Below are 12,286 nucleotides of genomic sequence, written 5' to 3' on the forward strand. Positions count from 1 at the left end.
CGTGCAGCTGTCAGACTAGCGGTTTAGAACTGATAGTAATGTAATGGCCAATTTAAATCTACAATTTCAATAGGACCCTATCTCGGCCTTATATTCGACTTTATTTTTTTTTGATATGGCACCCAAAGTAAATAATAGAACAGAGGTTTTAAAATAATTAGCTTTTTATTCATCCCAGTTTTTTAACTTTATGAAAAGAAAATGAAAACAAAGTAAATTCAAATTGAAATCATTTTTGAATAGCTTTATTTTTTTACTATTTGAAGTAAGTATTTAGTAATGAAGCATATATCTCCTCTGGATAGAACCACAGTGCAATATTATTCCAGATAATGCAAACATATGTTGAATCCATTAGAAAAAGCTGTTGGTTCTTCGACGATTGTAGCATCCTCACTCCATTTGTGATCTCCATATAAATCTCCAGTACTGAAATTAGATATTCAATAAATAGTTGATAAATATTTTGTATATTTTTTTATAAAATTTACCTTTATTTAACCTTGGGAATGCTTCCTGGAATACTCCTCGATTGTAGTTTTAGATTTGTTGATTTTTTGTGTTATAATTTCATAGTAAGATGTCTCCTCGAACAACACCAAGAATAGTATATCCTCAATTTCGAGAAAATCACTTATTTATTTATAAAACAATTGATGTTCTCATCGCATATATTTTCGCCAATAGTTTTCCATCTCAATTTTCCGTTCCGGGATACTGTCATTTGGCTTCCAATTCCATATTTGTTTCGACGTTCCTTACTGAAGATAAGTTGAGCTAAGTCCAGAGTTGAGTTGAGACCAGGTATTATCTACCAATTTATGAGACCTCGATCCGGTTGATGGGGAAATTTAATTTCTTTTCTGAAATTGAATAATAAGCAATAGTTTATTACAATGCTTTTTGTTGACTATTTATATAGTATTAAGACCTTACCTATTTTTAATTAAGAAATCAGCATTGGTTAATTTTTTCCTTAGCAAATCCAGGGCTCCATGAGAAGACACATGCTGATTCATTAGTGTCGATAATGCAGTTGTATATTCCCCACCTTTGAGTGGTCAACTACAAACATCCTCTGCTCATTCGGTAAGGTTATCTTCTAAAACTTCTCTTCCGTTTTTGCTGTCATCAAGTGTTTGTGCTAAAGGTCTTCAATGTGTCGATAGCCTCTTTGAGATTTTATCCATTGTATTGTAGAATCGTGAATAATGTATTCCAAGATAATATTATTGTAAAGGTCCAAAAATATACTGCTTGTAGTAACAATTAGAAATTTTATATTTTACAGAGATTATCTCTGTGAATCCATTACGAACTTCAGTATAGATCTGGCTATTTTATTACAGACCCCTTTCAAATTCGCTGTGATACCATAAGACGGTCTTTTCTGATATCGTTGAATGATATCCGATTCTTGTTTACGTTTATAAGGTCAAATGGGAATGTTGAGTTACACCATTGGGGAAACAACTTACAGACAGTGGTTCCAACTGTTTTGGGTTGAAAATTTTCAATTCTCATTGGCAAAATATGCGACACGTGAGCTCAATTCTATAGCAAGTAATCACCATCTGTCATGGAATACATATTTGTATATAATTTGTGTGGATCAACTCCCGATATCTAATAACACATCCTTCGATCCCATACAAAAATGACTTAATCCGGAAATCTACAAGTCTTATATGGGAAAACACAATATCGATTAAGAGACAAGTGGTCTTACCAATCTGTTTAGCTTTAGAAGTAGATTTGAACTCAATTCCAAAAAAACCTTCCAGTATATATTGCCAGCTCTGGTAGGAATATAAATATGCAGTAAATTCCTCTTTATGTTGATATGATGTGAGAGTCCCAAAAAAGTTGCTGTTGGAATGGATTTTACAATTAGGGGATAACTCACTTCACCAAGATTTTAATTCCATAATTTTTCGCAACAATTGTGTAGAAAAATTTGAAGTCTTCTACTAAAAAGAACTATCTATCATGGGATACATATAATTTGTGTGGATCACCACCATAACTCCCGATATCTAATAAAACATCCTTCGATTACATACAAAAATGACTTAATCAGGAAATCTACAAGTCTTATATGGGAAAACACAATATCGATTAAGAGACAATTGGTCTTACCAATCTGTTTAGCTGTAGAAGTAGATTGGAACTCAATTCCAAAAAAATAAAAAATATTTCCAGTATATATTGCCAGCTCTGGTAGGGATATAAATATGCAGTAAATTCCTCTTTATGTTGATATGATGTGAGAGTCCCAAAAAAGTTGCTGTTGGAATGGATTTTACAATTATGGGATAACTCACTTCACCAAGATTTTCATTCCATAATTTTTCGCAACAATTGTGTAGATAAATTTGAAGTCTTCTACTAAAAAGTTTATTGTATACTCGTTGAATCTCATCCACATGACAGGAATACAAAATTGTCAGTATAATGCCAACATTTGGAATGTTCAAGGACATCTAGACCAAGATGGTCTAATATCTGTAGGCTTAACTTCACTAGCCCAAATCTAAAAAAGTGTATCCAGATTGCAAGTTCGGGAAAAGATTGATATTACAGGAGCAGAAGATCATCAAACTCAAGTTGGACCAGAAGTATGACTGAGGATGCGCGGTAAATAATGTTCTCCATTTACCTTACTCTCATTATTTAATGGTGATAACTCCAGCTAATATGTACGCCATAATATCCCAAGGAAATATTTCCAAAGTAGAATATGAAAATTCAAGAAAATATTGATATTGCAGGAGTACAAGATCACTTAACTCAAGAACTTCCGTCGTAATCTCATTATTTAATGGTGACAACTCCAAGTATATTATTATATAGACTGTGTAGACTTTGATAATACTCCTATGAGATTCGTCTTCTATGACAAAAAGCTGGTGAATTGGAGATAGATCAGCACAATAAATTGGAGATAGATCAGCTGAATAAAAAACCAAAAAATGCTCGTGAATATGAAATAATCTTAGTTTTAATGGTGACTACACCGAGCAGCATTGAGGCGGTCTTTCCAGAAGTCTTCCAGATCTTCAACCATTTTTTCAGAGACTGTCTTAATGTCTTAACATTTTTAAGTCTTTTTGCCATGATTTAACACTTTGTTCGAAAGTTTATCAGATGTAATGGTTCTTTTGTGGGGAAAAGATTTTATTTATTATACAAAAAATCTTACCAAATTGATACAAAAAAATTCATAGATTTTTAAACAATATTATCCAATTTCCATTGAGGCGGTCTTTCCAGAAGTCTTCTAGATCTTCAACCATTTTTTCAGACACTGTCTTAATGTCTTAACATTTTTAAGTTTTTTTTTGCCATGATTTAACTCTTTGTTCAAAAGTTTATCAGATGTAATGGTTCTTTTGTGGGGAAAAGATTTTATTTATTATACAAAAAATCTTACCAAGTTGATAAAAAAAAAAATCATAGATTTTTAAACAATATTATCCAATTTCCATTCTTCACTCTTTCCCGGAGTAAGACAAACAAATTTTTGGGGGAATGGAGTTTCCTAACAGCAAAAGTCAAAGGAAAGAAAGTCCGACTCAAAAGCAGGAATATATCCTTGCATCAGAGGTGAACCAAATGCAAACGTTTTTTTATAGACGATAGGGATGAATCATAGCAATAGTAGCTCTTAGGAAAATTGTAAATATTTTTTGAATTTAGTTTTAAGTATTAGTTTTAAATGAAATAATAATAAAATGTTATGGCCCTGTTTTTTAGTAGTAATTTTTCAGGGATATTATGTTTAATGTAGAAAATTTGAAATAGTGACTAGCTTAAATAAATAGTTTAAGCCGTATTCTGTATTATATACATACATTTAGAAAATTATTATATATACGCTTCAGCAGTATTAGTTCCAGCTGTATTGGTTTAAGAAAATATTGACCAATAAAACCTAAATTTTAAAATTGAAAAAAAAATTGAATTGCATCATAGCAAGTGATAATAATATCAAAGAATTTCCAGGATATCCTAGGAAATTAAATTTGCCAAGATAAGGTTAGGAAAGTCCTACCAAGTTGCCCTAGTCCCAATAGACTGCTATTTTCTCGATGAGGGTGGTAATATGAAGGAATTTCTGGGACATCCTTAGGAAAATAAGTTCTTAAAAATAAGGATAGGGAACGTCTTACCAATTTGTCCTATGGAACCAGACGAAAAATAAATGTTGAAGATATTCAATCTCCTTAGCCCCAATAGACCTCCATGCTTTCCATTGAGAATTAATATAAACGAATTTCTGGGACAGTCTTCAAATATAAGGTTGAAATCTTACCAAATTGTTTTACATAAATCCAGAAGAAAATGAAGATATCCAATCTGTATGGCTCAATAGATTTCCATAGCCCCTCCCCCCAATCACCATAGCGCCAATAGACTGCTATTTTCTCAATGAGGGTGGTAATATGAAGGAATTTCTGGGACATCCTTGGGAAAATAAGTTCTTAAAAATAAGGATAGGAAACGTCTTACCAATTTGTCCTATGGAACCAGACGAAAAATAAATGTTGAAGATATTCAATCTCCTTAGCCCCAATAGACCTCCATGCTTTCCATTGAGAATTAATATAAACGAATTTCTGGGACAGTCTTCAAATATAAGGTTGAAATCTTACCAAATTGTTTTACATAAATCCAGAAGAAAATGAAGATATCCAATCTGTATGGCTCAATAGATTTCCATAGCCCCTCCCCCCAATCTCCATAGCCCCAATAGACTGCTATTTTCTCGATGAGGGTGGTAATATGAAGGAATTTCTGGGACATCCTTAGGAAAATAAGTTTTCACAAATAAGGATAGGAAACGTCTTACCAATTTGTCCTATGGAACCAGAAGAAAAATAACTTTTGAAGATATCCAATCTCCTTAGCCCCAATAGACCTCCATGCTTTCCATTGAGAATAAATATAAACGAATTTCTGGGACATCCTTTAGGAGAAGAAGTCTTCAAATATAAGGTAGAAGTCTTACCAAATTGTTTTACATAAATCCAGAAGAAAATGAAGATATCCAATCTGTATGGCCTCAATAGATTTCCATATTCTCGATAAGGATGGTAATATGAAGGATCTTCGGGGGCATCCGTTTGGAGAATAAATTTTCCAAATATACCTAAGGTTGCTAAAGGTCACACTAAGGGGAGGGAAGTACATCTAAATGTCCAGGAAATATCAGCACCTCTAAGATAGTTATACATAATATTGAATCGGAGGCAATAATCCTTTTCACCTTGTCATTGATTTTGAGAGGGATGCGTAATAGCAATCCAACTGATATTGTTCATCTTCTTATCGATGATAATATGAATGAGTTTTGGGACATCCTATAGGAGAATAAGTTTTCATATATAAAGATGAAAAAATTCTTACCGAGTTGCCCCCATAAAATCCAGAAGAAAATGAGGCTGTGAAGATATCCAATTTAAATAGCCTCAATTGATTTCCATCTTCTCGTTGAGACTAAATAATGGATCTGTTATGACTCGTGGTAATTGGTGAAAGCCTCAATTGATTTCCATCTTCTCGTTGAGAATAAATAATCGATCTGTTATGACTCGTGGTAATTGATGAATGCATAAGAAATGTTGAAACTTTCTTCAGTAAATGTAGCTTTTTTCATCCAAAGATGATTTTACAAAAAAGACCAAATCTCTTGCCCAGACCATAAGAGAATTGATATTGAATAGTTACAGAATACATTTTATTTTAGCAGCCTCATCCTGCTAACATATCCAAAAGAATTTCCAGAGTCCAGAAAATATTCATCGTAGGTATGAAATTCAGTTATTGCAAGTTAGCATCATTGACACAAAGTATAATTGTGGATTTGATGATTTGGAAACTAGATTTCCATATAAGATATAATCAAATCTTATCCAATTGGTTCAGTGATGTCCAAGAAAAATAATTCGAATTGATCCTTATCTCTGAAAGCAATATCGGTTTCCATTTTACATGATTTTGATAACAGCATAATGTTAATAACATTGCAAATTCTTTTATAGCTCTTCCATTGTGCTTTGAGCCAAAGAAATTACTGTAGTTGATGGTTGATTCAATCATGAAAATGATTTCAAAATTTCAATTCTGTTGAGATCAATTATCCAACAAAAATTTTCAATTTTTCTTTTAACACAAATTTTTCACATGGATGTATCAAAATTTCCATTTAGGCATTCATCATATATTTCATAAGTGTTTTATTGGGACATCTTTACAAAACGTAGAATATAAAACACTTAGGAAATTTGGATATTAAAACATTCAAAAACACATTGCGAATTCTTTTATAGCTCTTCCATTGTGCTTTGAGCCGAAGAAATTACTGTAGGATGGTTACTTCAATCATGATAATTTGGCATCTGAAACCAACAACAATTTTCAATTTTTCTAATTACACAAATTTTTCACATGGATGGAGAAAATTTTGAATTTTATTTTAGAAATTAATACATTCCAAAAAACACTTTTCCAGGTTGGGCGCCAGATATATATTTTCTTTATAAAAACTAATTGAATAATACACTTTTAGTATTATCCAATTTTAATTGATTAGAAAAATTTCGATGAGAAGTAGACTAAATTGTGACATGATACAATTTCACAATTAAATTTCTTAGACAGGAGATTTTTTGCTTCAGAGGTTATATTTTGGTTACACATTCTAGGTTTAGATTTTCACAATTGATATTTAGAATTTCATCAGAATTTTAGAATTGATTTTGCCACAACACTCAATAAACTTTTTTGGACAATATATTTTCCAGGGAAATTTAATTTATAATTTTACTTCTTTTCAAAAATGTCCATATACAATTAAGATGGATGTGGAATATTTGCCGTTGACACTTGAAAATTTAGCAAAGATTTTATTTCTCCAACTCAATGATATTTTAATTTTTTTTTGGAAATGAAGAATTATATTAATTAATTGACGTTGGGCGCCAGCATTTTTCACTGTAGGATTTTTTTTGCACCACACATAACAATTCACAATTTGTAAGCACATAGAAATTGCCTGTGATATGAAATGATTTTCTATATACCAAGGAAAAATCACATTTTTGTGAATTAATTTTGTGATGATGTTGGGCGCCATCTCTTTAACATATGGGAATAATTTTTGAAATCGGGCATCATATTTGAAATACTTCAATTTTATTTTGTATAGATATATTTTTTGGAAATGAAGAATTACTTTAATTAATTGACGTTGGGCGCCAGCATTTTTCACAGTAGGATTTTTTTTTTTGCACCACACATAACAATTCACAAGTTGTAAGCACATAGAAATTTTCTGTGATATGAAATGATTTTCTAAATACCTAGGAAAAATCACATTTTTTTGAATTAATTTTATGATGATGTTGGGCGCCATCTCTTTAACATATAGGAATTATTTTTGAAATCGGGCATCATATTTGAAATATTTAAATTTTTTTTGTGTGGATATATTTCTCCAAATATATTGAAAATATTATATATTTTTTTTATTTATTTCTTTTTATACTTCCATATAATATGATGAAATTATTTTGGCACATTTACCTTAAAGATTTTATATTTTCATCACATTTATATTCCGAAATGATCTCATAAATTTTTTAAAGATTTTTTTTTCTATAAATGAAGGGGAATTACACAATATTTAATTCACCACACAAACTACATGGACTTCGGGCTCTAGTAATTTTTTTACAAACGAATTACTTTTGCCCTCTTTAATATCCACATATATTACAGTTGACAGAATGACAACTTATTCACATTGAAAATATATTTTAATCAAGTGATCTCAAATATTGAATTACGTTGGGCGCCAGCCTCTTCCTTGTGGGAATTACATTTATCATATTTCACATTTTCTGCACGTATAGATTTTGTATTTCGAATACGGGTAGATTAAAACAAAATTTTAAGAAATTAAATTTAATTTTAAAATTGATCTCAAACATTGCTTTGCGTTGGGCGCTAGCCTTCTTTTTGTGTGAACTTCAGTTGAACTTCCAGCACCAAACAGAGACATATTTCTCTTGATATATAGAAATAATATGGTGAAAATCGAAATTTATTTTTGGACAGTGGAAAATTTTGCCAAAAATTAAAGGCGAATAACACGGCACATTATCATATTTCACATTTTCTTCACGTGTTAATTTTGTATTTCGAAAATAGAGGCAATTAAAATTAAAAAAATTGCAAATTTAATTTTTTTGATTTTATACATTGTATTACGTTGGGCGCCAGCTTTTTCCTTGTGGGAAGAAGAACGAATTTTCAGTTCCACATTTCAATTATTTCACTTTTATTATATATAGAGACATACGTCTCTTGATATGTCGAATTATTATGTTTAGAATTAAAATTAATTTTTTTGAAGGTGGGAAATTTTTGCAAAAAATGAGAAAGAAATAACGGTTGACTCTTTACGCTGCACATTCTCATATTTTATGTTTTCTTCACTTGTTGATTTTGTAATTGCAATATAGACAATTAAAATTATTTTGATATCAAATATTGCATTACGATGGTCGCCAGCTTTCTTTTTGGTAAAAATTACTTTTAAACTTCCAATGCCACATTTAAAATATTTCACTATTATTACATTTAGAGATATATTTCTATTTGTTCGTAGAAATATAAAGGTGTGAATTAAAATATAATTTTTTGACACTGGGAAAAATGTTGCCAAAAACGAAAGGCAAATAAAGGTTGAATTTAACACGGCACATTCTCATTTTCATATTTTCTTCATGGGTTGTTTCCAATATAGGGAAGAAAAATTAAAAACAATAATGCACATTTATTTTGTTTGATCTCAAATATTGCATTACATTGGGCGCCAGCCTCTTCCATGTTGGAATTACATTTAAACTGCGGGAGCCACATTTAAAATATTTCACTATTATGACGATATTTCTTTCGATGCGTCGATATACTATGGAGTGGATTTTTTTAAAATGGAAAACGAAAAAAATTGCCACAAATGAAAGGCAAATAACGGTTGACGCTTTATACAACCCATTCTCATATTTCACATTTTTTTCACGTGTACATTTTTTTAATTTCGAATATATGCAATATAAAACCTTATTTGTAAGCAAATTTATTTTTTATGTCAAATGATTGCATAAATTAAAAAAATAGGCATACATTTGCCGTTGGGCGCCACATTTTTCCAATATGGGATTTCATTAACACATGAATTGGCATATTTTCAATATTTTTCCATTTTTTTTTTCAGAGATATCTTTATAATGATATGTAGGAGAACGCTAGAGGATTATATCTTGTTAGAGAAGATTAAATGTGGAAAATTTAGAAAAAAAAAACAAATTATAAGTAGTGGCATTTTATTATTCGCACTTCACATTTAATTTTCTTCCTTTTTTGTTGATTTTAATTCGAATATATGCAATATAAAACCTTATTTGTAAGCAAATTTATTTTTTTATGTCAAATGATTTCATAAATTAAAAAAATTAGACACACAATTGCCGTTGGGCGCCACCTCTCTCCATTATGGGATTTCATTAACACATGGGTTGGCATATTTTCAATATTTTTCAATTTTTTTCAGAGATATTTTTATAATGATATGTAGGAGAACGGTAGAGGGTTATATCTTGTTAGAGAAGATTAAATTTGGAAAATTTAGAAAAAAAATCAAATTATAAGTAGTGGCATTTTATTATTCGCACTTCACATTTAATTTTCTTCCTTTTTTGTAGATTTTCTTTACAAATATAGAATATAATATATTTAATAATTATGAGATCATTAATTATGAGATAATTAATTGAAATAATCTTGATTGACATACATTTTAGAAAAAACTTCTGCAGAATTTTGAATTTTTTCTATGGACACTCTGGAATATTTTACTATTTTCGTTGTGCACTTTATTTTGCAAATTGTACAAATTTTTTTTAAAGAAAATAATTTTTTTTATTACAGATTTTGATTAACTTTTTTCTAATTTTATTGTAGGGAATTGCATATTGGATTTTTCAAAAAATGTGGTAGATTTTTTTTCCAATATAGAACACTACATTTTTGAGACATTTTCCACGCACAATCACATTGTATCTCTATTCAATATAGAGATTTAACTTTTTTCAAAAATAGAATAGCATATATTTTGATTACATTTACATCCTTAAAAATTGGAAAATTTACACTAAACTCCCAAAGGGAGATTTGTATATTGGCCATCATTTCCATATTCGTATTGGATATAATTTCTTATATGTGATGCCACTTTTGATATCTTACAATAATCTCCAAGAGAGAGAGAGAGAGAGATTTATATATTGGGCACCATTTCCATATTCGTATTGAATATATTTTTCACTTTAATTGCCACTTTAATATCTTCATGAAATTTGTATGGAGTGATTATGAGTAACAGCTCTGTATTGAGAAAAAAATACACAATTATATAAGGGATGCCAGTATCTGACACAAAATTATTGCTTATTTTCATAGCTTATGTTGATTTTTTTATACAAATTGACTGCTTATCAGCCATCTGTATCACTTGGAAACAATATTTACGTTGGGCGCCAGTTATATAAAATGTCAATAACGCCAAAAGAATCTAGTAGCACTCACAAATATAACTCAAGTGGAAATACAATTGTGGGGAAACTATTTTTTTTTACAAAATTGTTAAAACATTTTCGGAAAAATTTATAACATAATTTGCAAAATAATCACCACAAAGAATTTTTATCAAATAATTAGCAGACATACAAATCCAAATTAGATACAAAATTTTTTATAAGTTATTTAGGTAATATTTTCATCAGCAAATATTTTTTACTATATTATCATTGCAAAATTAAATATTAATTATGTATTCTAATACATATATACATTTTTACAAATATTCCAAAGACGAAGAAAATATATTAAATATATTTGTATTTTTTCGGCCATACATATTTGATTTAATTTTTTAAAAATGTTAATTTTCTAGAAAACCTATGACTCACAATTAATTCAATTATTTATTTTTATTTTATTTTGTCATATAAGGTGAATATATTGTTACACGTACAGTTTAACAATCTAGCAATAGAAAATTTTATTGTTAAAAAAAGTTAAATATGTTGCATAGAAGTTTTCTATATTTTTAAATTAACCAATAATTTTATATAAATTCATATTACATTCTTATATTACTCAGTCCATTTTGGCTCTGCATGCAATTGGAATGCTTTAAAAATTTAAAAATTAATTTATTTGAAAAAAATTAATTTATTTAATATGCCAAATATTTTCAAGAAATTTGTTTTCTTTTTTAACTATATAGTAAATCGATAGACCCTTGAAATTTAAGAAGTAATTATTATACCTAAGACTGGTATTTCCTATAAGCAATACTACTAAGGGCATTTTTGAAATGCAATAACACTATAATATTTCGTTGGGAGCCATTTCTTAAGTTTCCTTTTAATTCTTTGTTTTTGCCATACCATAATAAAACTTCAAACCTGCAATAATTTTATATCATTCATCATTTGATTTTAATAAAATAGATTTTTTGTTGATATTTAATTTTTAATTTGAAACATTCAAACAATTAATTTTTCTAATTGATTAATGTAATTTTTTAAGTCAAAGTTTACCATTAATATTTTAGGAAACGAATATTATGAGATATCACTGGGTGGAGGTAGCTAGTTAACTATATTTACAATTTTAGTTATAAATTGGAATTGTAAGCAAACATAAAAAAATTAAATTTAGATAGACACTTGTTATTAGTTTGGGCGCCACTTTTATATTTTTATTTATTAGTTATAAATTTAAATTGTAAGCAAACATAAAAAAAATTAAATTTAGGTAGACGCTTGTTATTGGCTTGGGCGCCACTTTTATATTTTTATTTTATTCTAAACGAAGTGTCAATAAATATCTGTTTTTTTATATTTGTGTTATTGTTTGCTATACGAGTCATATAAAACAAACAAATATATTGCATTGTTGTTATTAGGTTGGTTGTTAGGTTGGGCGCCACTTTTATATTTTTATTTTATTCTAAACTTTTATATTTGTGTTATTGTTTGCTATACGAGTCATATAAACAAACAAATATATTGCATTCTTTACATAATTTTTCAATAAATGTTAAATGAAATTTTCAAAAATGTCACAAGATTGCATTTATTAAAAATCTACATTACACAAAATTTCACTAAAAATTTTCCAATTAAAATTTTTTAAATAAATGTTAAATGAA

The 12,286-nt window shown here is 29.0% G+C and overlaps 1 long non-coding RNA gene across 1 annotated transcript; it reads right to left on the reverse strand.

The window, feature by feature from the left end:
- Nucleotides 1-217: 217 nt before the first annotated feature.
- Nucleotides 218-7,495, reverse strand: LOC142240536 (uncharacterized). The gene is made up of 3 exons (XR_012723302.1): nt 937-7,495; nt 492-863; nt 218-429 (listed from the first exon to the last, which is right to left on the reverse strand). It is a non-coding gene; the product is annotated as an uncharacterized LOC142240536 (long non-coding RNA).
- Between the last annotated feature and the right edge of the window lie 4,791 nt (nt 7,496-12,286).

Source organism: Haematobia irritans, chromosome 5 (assembly GCF_050003625.1).
Source record: "Haematobia irritans isolate KBUSLIRL chromosome 5, ASM5000362v1, whole genome shotgun sequence".
Classification (NCBI taxonomy): Eukaryota; Metazoa; Arthropoda; class Insecta; order Diptera; family Muscidae; genus Haematobia; species Haematobia irritans.